This window comes from Zophobas morio, unplaced genomic scaffold (genome assembly GCF_036711695.1).
Source record: "Zophobas morio isolate AGI-343-1 ecotype UQ-CSIRO unplaced genomic scaffold, CSIRO_AGI_Zmor_V1 ptg000029l, whole genome shotgun sequence".
In the NCBI taxonomy this organism is placed as follows: Eukaryota; Metazoa; Arthropoda; class Insecta; order Coleoptera; family Tenebrionidae; genus Zophobas; species Zophobas morio.
The window spans coordinates 8,776,835-8,785,417 of NW_026972134.1; the positions used below are offsets into that span (position 1 = coordinate 8,776,835).

The 8,583-nt window shown below is 34.4% G+C and overlaps 1 pseudogene; it reads right to left on the reverse strand.

The window, feature by feature from the left end:
- Nucleotides 1-5,993: 5,993 nt before the first annotated feature.
- On the reverse strand, nt 5,994-7,107 carry LOC135137714 (putative nuclease HARBI1; annotated as a pseudogene).
- Nucleotides 7,108-8,583: the final 1,476 nt, after the last annotated feature.

The window sequence follows — 8,583 nt, forward strand, 5'->3', positions numbered from 1 at the left end:
TTTTTACTTCTTCTGTATTGTAAAAGTATAGAGGTAATTATTTTTATTACTCTATTGAAATATGGGTAGGGTACTTAGTAAGGAAAATAGTGTTATGCGAAAATTCTTGAATACTATTGTTATAGAAAAGAGCAACACCATAATAATTAATAAATACTTTTTCATATCAAATGAAAATTTGTAATAACCATATTCTTGTATTATGACACCGTGTAAACTTTATAATGAATTATAAATTTAAAAATCCGAATAACTAATGATGAGAATAAGTAATACATTTATTATTGCAGTACGTATCTGACATGTGTATTTTTTTATTATTGCATATGCATTTTTGTTTCATAAATTTAGCTGTAGCAGAGTCAAAAGTTAAATATACGCTTAATTTATTATTTAATTCAGACTGTCCGCACAGGTTTGTTAGGCGTTCGCTCTAGCATGGGTGGGCAAATCCACCCTGAAAATCGGAAGAACTCGGCATGGTTCGTCCTCGTCGGAGACACGACTCAATTGAATTCAGTCAGATCAGAAACTGCGTTGTGGATGGATAGTGCATTTAATTATAAAATGTAGCTTATTCAAATTACCAAATAGTTAGGCGGGTACCAAAGTAGGTACTTTCTAGCAATTTTTTTTAATGGCAAATCCTACTGTAAGCTGTGCAAATAATATTAGAGAGGTGGTAAAGAAGGCATTAAAGACATTGAGTTTTTGTTTTTAATAAATAAATTCAGTAGTATGGAACTTGATATTAATTATTATTTGTTTATAAATTAAGATCATGTCCCGAAATGAAACAATTGGTCATCACAAACTCTCGTGGCAGTAATAAAGGCTTTAATCAAAGTTCGGACAATAAATATTAGGTCCCTATTGGTTGATCGGTAGTGAAACAACAAACAAAACTGTTGGAATTATCTGCTATTTAACTTAAAATTAAATTACGAATACTTTAGAATTCCACAAGAAGAGCGATATAAAATATATCGCTACTGCTTTACAAAAACATGACCAATCTGAATAAACGAAAATTACTTGGAAAACGAAGTGAAACTATAGAAAATTCTCTTAAATTCGGCGTTTATTCGATATGATAATTTTCTTGGCTACACAAAAACATACATTTCGGGGACAAGATGAATCGCAAATTTCTCTTAAAGTAAATTCGATGATAAATTTAAAAAGTTTTTTGGAGGAGTTTTTGGTGGTCTTCAGAACGATTATTTTAGAATTATTTTTATTTTATTTGTTATTGTTAACTTTGTTAGTATTTTGAGAATTTATGTTTTGTTTGTTTGGCATTTATAATTTTGCTTTTACAATAATTTTCCAAATTGCTGCTTTTCTAAGTGTAGCTTATCTCAAAGGTTTAAAATTTAATGTTTTCTCGTCATGTTATTTCAAAATCTTTACATGTTGCGATCATTATTTGAGTTTATAGTTCTATAAACTCCTAACAAATCTATTTATGTGCTGAACCTTTTTTTTGCTTCTCTTTCCTCTTCTACCAAGAGTCTTCGACGTTCTCGTTGGTTCTTGCTGACCGACATTGTAAGCAACATTTATAAAATAATATATATGTAGTATACATAAAATATTTGTTATATTGTATTGATTGACATGCAGCACCAAAACAAAAACACGTTCTCACAAAAATGATTAATTATATATATGTATATATATTTTTTTTCATACATGTTATAACCTACCTATAATGCTTTGCCCACCCATCAAAAATCACCACGAGCCGCCACTGCAATATAGTTATTTTTAGTATTACACTGCACCAATCCAAGGTGGTATACGTGTTGATCGTAAATGTTGATTAGGTCATCACAAAATTGTGTGAAGAAAAGACTCAACTCGAAAATGCTGAATATGTTTCATCATACTTTTGGTGTGAAGGAAGTTCTGTCGAAACAACGTTCGATCAATTTTTTGACAATGCTTGATATAAATAAAACTCAGTAGATACTTATACTCGAAATACGAAGTATCTACTCGAATATCAAATCAAAATATTTCTAGTTTTTCTAGATGATGCTAATACTTCAGTAGGTAACAGTTGATGCTCAAGTAGCATCTCGATACAACAAAAAAGGAAAACAGTGACAGTGTGCAACGATCAAGGCAAAAATCGAGTCACCAAAATATAAGTTAATATGGGGTAGACACCTTGAGATGGGAATCTCTATGGCCAGTGTTAGAAAAAACGCACTGCACAATTTATGCATAAATAAAAGTTAATTACCTGAAAAATTTTCGATGTTCCCGCTCCTAATGCATTTTTCAAACTGAATGCACCTTTTGACGACGTTCCACGTTCATGAAAGTCGCCATGTTTAGTTAAAATTCACTCTTACAACGATTCTACTCGTTTTCTAAGCTGCTTTACAGACAGCTCAGTTATTTGCCACGCCGATGCTCATTTTTAGATTAAATGCTCACAAAACGCGTTGATGTTCAATTTGTGTCCGGGGAGATACAATGTTTCCAAGTAGGTACTGTTACGACACCTTTTGTCCCGACCGACCTATGCGCTGGTGGAGATGGGGTATACAAAAAAAGACGGTTAACTTACTTATTTCTAATGAAACAAGGAATACACTGGACGCGACACAGCGCCCTTCAAATCACAGATTAATTACCAAATTACACCTTAGCACCTTAGCTTGACATGTACACAGTGGGTCGCACACAGCGCCCTTTTTGATACGAATTATCACCATACAAGTTGCTTCCTCCCTCCTTTGTAGGCAAGTCCTGCGGGAGGATTCGTGGGGGGAAAAATCTGGCACGGCGGTTCCTTTCGTTTTCGTGACGCCCCCTTGTCGGCGTCGTGGGACGAGTCGGGAGGTGTGGAGGCCTGAGGAATTCTTACGGTCTCCCCAAAGGTTTTTCGTTCTTCTTCCCAAAAGAAATTAGTAACACCACGTCGAGGTCGAAAAAGTTGTAGACAAAAAAACAGAAAAGAAATCGAAAACTTGGCTGTCTCTGTGCAAAGGAAAACCTGGTTTATACGGGATCTCGCAAGGGTGACTTACTTACGGTTCTCTCTTACACTCACTCGCACCCCCGGTAACTTTTCCGGGCTGTCGCTCCCCCAAAAGTTACAACCCCGTACTTTTTGCGTCCGCTGCCGACCGTTACTAGATTCTGTTTAAACGCGATCTCGTCGGATGAGTTGCGGAAATTCCCGATTAGGCGACCAATCGCGCTTTCCCTGCTCAAAATGCCACTCGTTCACCGCAGTCTCTCACTTGCGCCTGACTCGCTGTTACCTAGGCAACCCCTTATTTTCGAACCGTAACAGTACTCAGTACATAGAGTAGATGCTCAGGTATATAAGAGTAATAATGAAGTAGGTACTTCGTACTTCGAATATGAGTATCTAGTCAGTTTTATTCATACCACCCAATGTCTCGCTTCAATGTTTGATTATGTTGATTATGAGCACAACGCTGATGAACTTCCATATCCGAATTACCCATGAAATAAATCATTGCGGATTGACTTCGTGGACCTATGTCAGCTTGTCGTCTTTTCGGCATTGTAATGAACTTCATAAAACGACACAGAATTATTTTCACAGTCAATCAAATCTGTAAATTTTGTCGTGAGAATTTTAAAATATTGAAAACTTCAAATTAAATCCTCGAATAACGGTAAATATAATGGCAAATCAAAATTAATAAGAAACTTTCGCAATGTGTAACTAAATTCACTTTAACCAATACTTTGCTTAAAATAAACGACGTTTTTTTACGAAAAAACAAAGAACGATTTAAAATGCAATATACTTTTCACAATCGCACGAAAGAAATAGTTTTGTATGACACGTCAGTTAGATGACAGGTCCGTCAGGAACGCCAACTATTGAAATTAATTCGAAGTGGCGATTCCCATGCAAAATTTGTAGATTTTTTTATTTTTTAGCTGTTCGTTTTTTTTATAAATTCTCTTATACATATACAAACCTTGTCCTGACAATAAGGCCCGGTTTTTCAATCACTAGTAAAACTTCGAGTAAAGTTGACCAGCAACCCTCAGTTAACTGCAGGTTAGTACCAGTGACAGTTTTTCATCCCCAACATAACCTGTGGTATCTTTACCACAAGATTTACTTCAGTGCACTGGTGTTGGTAACACTGATTGGTGAGCATTTTCCATACTTTCTGATGATTTATGGAAAATATTCAGATTCACTTGTAAACATAACCTTACTTTACGTAGAGTTGTGTGGTAGTCTGGTCTGGTAGCTGTTTTCAAGTGTTTTTGAATTTTAAAAAATGGAGAATCAACCAAGTGTTTCGGGTGATTCAAAGAGATCTGCAAGTTTCTCCCATGATGAGGAACAGATCCTAGTTTCCTTAGTGGAAAAATATAGAAATATTGTGGAGAGCAAGAAAACTGGCGCCTACACGTGGAAGCAAAAGGAGGATGCATGGAAAAAAATTCAGGAAGAATTTAATTGCAGAAGCGGCAACTATAGAACATCAAAAAATTTGAAAGAAAAATATTTGAATATTAAAAAACGAACGAAGAGGAAGTTTTCTCATAATAAAGAAGCCATACTGGGAACTGGGGGAGGAAAAGCCGAGACGTACGAAATTAATGACGTCGACAACGCAGTAAAGGATATTTTACAGCAACAAATTACCGGGTTAAACAATTCCTATGACAGTGATCAACACTTGGCAGGTAAGCACAAGAATTACACTTTGGTGAGACTAATAATTAGTTTGCAATATGTCTTATTTTAGTTTCACTAATCATTCTTTTTCTAAATTATTTTTAGGGCCGGTCACAGAATTTGAAAATTTCCAGCGAGAGTTGGAGGAGGAGGAACTAGCTGAAAATATTGAACAAGGTGAGAAATTAAATAAATATTTACAAAGAATGTTGGGTAGTTATGTGCTGATTTTAGAAAGAGATGATACAATAATCATTCAAGTGGTACCTGACATTGGAAGTGAAAATGCAGCAGAAAGTAAAACTTCGGAAACTCACTGCCCTGCAGATTTAAAAAGGACGCCAGCAAAAAAACTGAGACGAACAATCGTCGAAACAAAAGTCCGAGGCGATAAAAAATATACTAGCTTAAATCATAAATTAATAGAAGAAAAAATAGAGCTAGTGAAAATACAAAAGGAAAAATTTTTAGAGGAACATGCTCTAAGAATGATTTTGTTGCAAAAACAAATTGAGAATGAAGAATTAAAAAAAAAACAAATTCTTAATAGCAATTAATAAAATGTTTTGTTTCTTTAATGTTCTTTTATTCTATTTTAGAACCATAATCTTATTTATAAGCACCCAAATGCGGGCTTAAATTGGCCTTTTTAGCACAAATCTGTCAAAAATTGCTAAGCAACAATTGATTGTTCATTTACACTAATCAATTAATTATTCAAACAGGCTTCGATATTCAACATTTTTCTTAAGTTGGAAAAATAATATTTTATCAAATCATTACCTGACCGACTAAACTTTCGTTTGAATAAACGTTTTTCGCTTCTTTAATTTACATTTTGAAAAACAAATTATCAAATAATCAACGTGGTATCCATAACAACATCAAAATAATAGCCAGCTATGTATTAAAATTCGCATCGGCACAATTCACACAGTCTTGCCGAAAATACTCAATATTTCGTTAAAAATAGTTTAGAAACTAAAATAGAATAAAACGTTGTATGTACCACGTGCATAATTGTCGATTGTGGCACTCGGGAAATTAAAAGCCCTCCTTCGTCGGGCTTTAAACATTCCCTCGTGCCACAATCTCCCTGATTATGCCCTTAATACATAAATAACTATTATGTATTTTTTTAAGGTTTTAGATTCATTAGTTTTGTAGTATAAATTTAGTGTAGGTTTAGTTTTTATAAATATTTTTGTAGTATATGTTTATTTGCCAATGTGTTTTATTTAAATAAAAGCTTAGTAAAATGCATACAAATTTATTTCCACAATGAGTAGGTACAAAGCAATTAGAGTCGAGCAAAATAATTATAAATTAAATTAAACCTAGTTTCATTATTTAATCCTCCTCGATTTCTTTCTTGAACCTCATCTCCTTCAATGTTATTAACAAGTTGTATTGCAGCTTCTTCCTCTGGATTTACTTGAGGTTCTCTTTCATTTTGTTCACAAGCGATATTGTGTAAAACCGCTGTAGCAACAATAAACGCCATTGTAGTATCCAAGTTCAACCTTAATCCTAGAGCTAAACATGGAAATCGACGTTTCCATACTCCATACGAACGTTCCACAACATTTCGAGTTCTAATTAAGGACTCATTAAACAAATTCTCAGGTTCATTATTTGTGTTCCTTAATGGAGTTATTAAATAAGGTTTAATGGCATAGCCACTATCTCCAACAAGAACATTATCACCAAATATTCCTTGTTCAAAAGTGTGGCGAATTTCTGAGTTTCGGAATATATGGGAATCATGGGATGATCCAGGCCACCTTGCCACAATATCCCTAATTTTCAAATCTGCATCAGATATAGTCTGCACATTTATCGAAAAAAATTGTTTCCTATTGCGAAACAATTCAGCATTGTTACCACCTGGAGATTGTATCTTGACATGGCTACAATCTATTGCTCCAATACATTTTGGAAACCTTGCAATATTATAAAATGATTGGCGAATATTAAAAATGTCCTCATAATCGGGCATTCTTATCTAGGCTGGTCTTAACGATGCAAGTGCCCGGCTTACTCTTTTAATGGTTTTGCTCGCAGTAGATTTATGAATCCCACAAAAGTCACCCGCCACGCTAAGAAAAGATCCAGTGGCATAGAACCGAAGTGCTAATAGTAGCTGATTTTGAGCAGATAAACAGTCATTCCTGAAATAATGAATGCATTAATAACATATAAACTGCGTTTTAATTTACTAACCGTAATGTAGGATATGTTATCGTTGCTTCAATTTGCTCTAATACATTTGCGACACATCTTTTCGATAACCGGCATCTTGCAAAAAAATCTACTTCATCCCATTCCTCATAATGATTTCTCCGGTATCTTATTGTTTTAGGTCTCCGCAGTTCTTCATCACTGCTGAATGCGTTGACGTCATACAAATCCATTATATCTTTTTTTTAATTAATTCACTACTCAACAAATAATATAGTTTCTTCCTCACACCGGTACCTGCTGGTGTGGTAACTGCTGACCGACGGTTAACCGAAGGAATTTCCGGAGGTAAAATCAACCACCAGATTACCGGCAGTTTTCGTCTTAACCATCAGTTGAAATACGCGTTTTGATAATTAACTACAGGTTACTGCCTAACCTTTAGTTAACCATCAATTGAAAAACCGGGCCTAATGAACACATAAAAAAAAGATTCATCCAATTTGGTGCAGTCGTTCTGAAGTTAGGCGCGTACATACAGATGCATTATTATTTTAGAACAAATTTCATTAGCATAAAAAAGGTAATACTGAGTCGATCTTAAAAGATAGGCATATGCTGTCGCGGACTTTTCTTTAGAACTTTTAGAGGGGAACAATTTCGTCATACTTGATTTTTACGTAACTTTAACCGTTTAAGCAACGTAAGCAACGGAAGCTGTCAAAGGAGAAATAATTTTCCCGTTTTTCCGAATTTTTCATTGCTACTTCGCTCCTATTGATCGTAGCGTGATGTTATATAGCCTATATGTAGATACGATAAATGGACTATCCAACACAAAAAGATTTTTTGAATTCGAACTAGTAGTTTCTGAGAATAGCGTGTTCAATTAAACAATCACTTCAGCTGTATTATATAAGTATAGAAGTATAGATTCCAATACCTTGGCAAAATTACATTGGAGACAAATTGGTCTATAATATTCGACTAACGAAAGATCAGTTTTAAACATTGGAGTAACGGCAACTCTTTTCCAAGGTTCAGGAAATTCCGTTGATTTGATTAATAAATTAAATAAGATGTAGATAGGCTTAAGGAAGATGTAAGCGCAACATTTTAGTAAAAAACTTGGAATATAATCAATCCCAGCAGTTAGAAAGATTTTACAATTTTTTAGAGCATGCAGTATCTCATCCTCGGAAATGTAACAAATCGAAACTAGAAGATTGAGAAGGTCTTGGGTACATTGCGGCAATGAGATATTGTAAACAGAGTTTATATAAACACTGTTGAAAAAAGAACTGAAAGCATTCACTACCTCCTCGTTGATTGCCCAAAACTTCTTTGGATCTTGAGTAACTGAACTTTGAGTATCCTGTAAAGTAGATATTATTATACCGACAACATCTATTGAAGGCAGAACGTTGGTGATGATACTTAAAGTAATTTGTTTACGTTGATGGCGTTAATTAAGGTCTCTGTCTTTTCTGTATATTAAGTATTTTTTTTGAAACAATTCCCTATTAGAAATACTATCACAAAGCCAGGTTTTTGAGAAAGCTATAAAATCATAAGATGAACCACATAAATATATTATTATAGAACTCATTTACTTTAGACCGCAATCCACGGACGTTTTAGTAAAATAAAATAGTCGAGCATTGGTGATTATTACGCTCTAGAACTTTCTGAACGACTTCTTCGAGAAT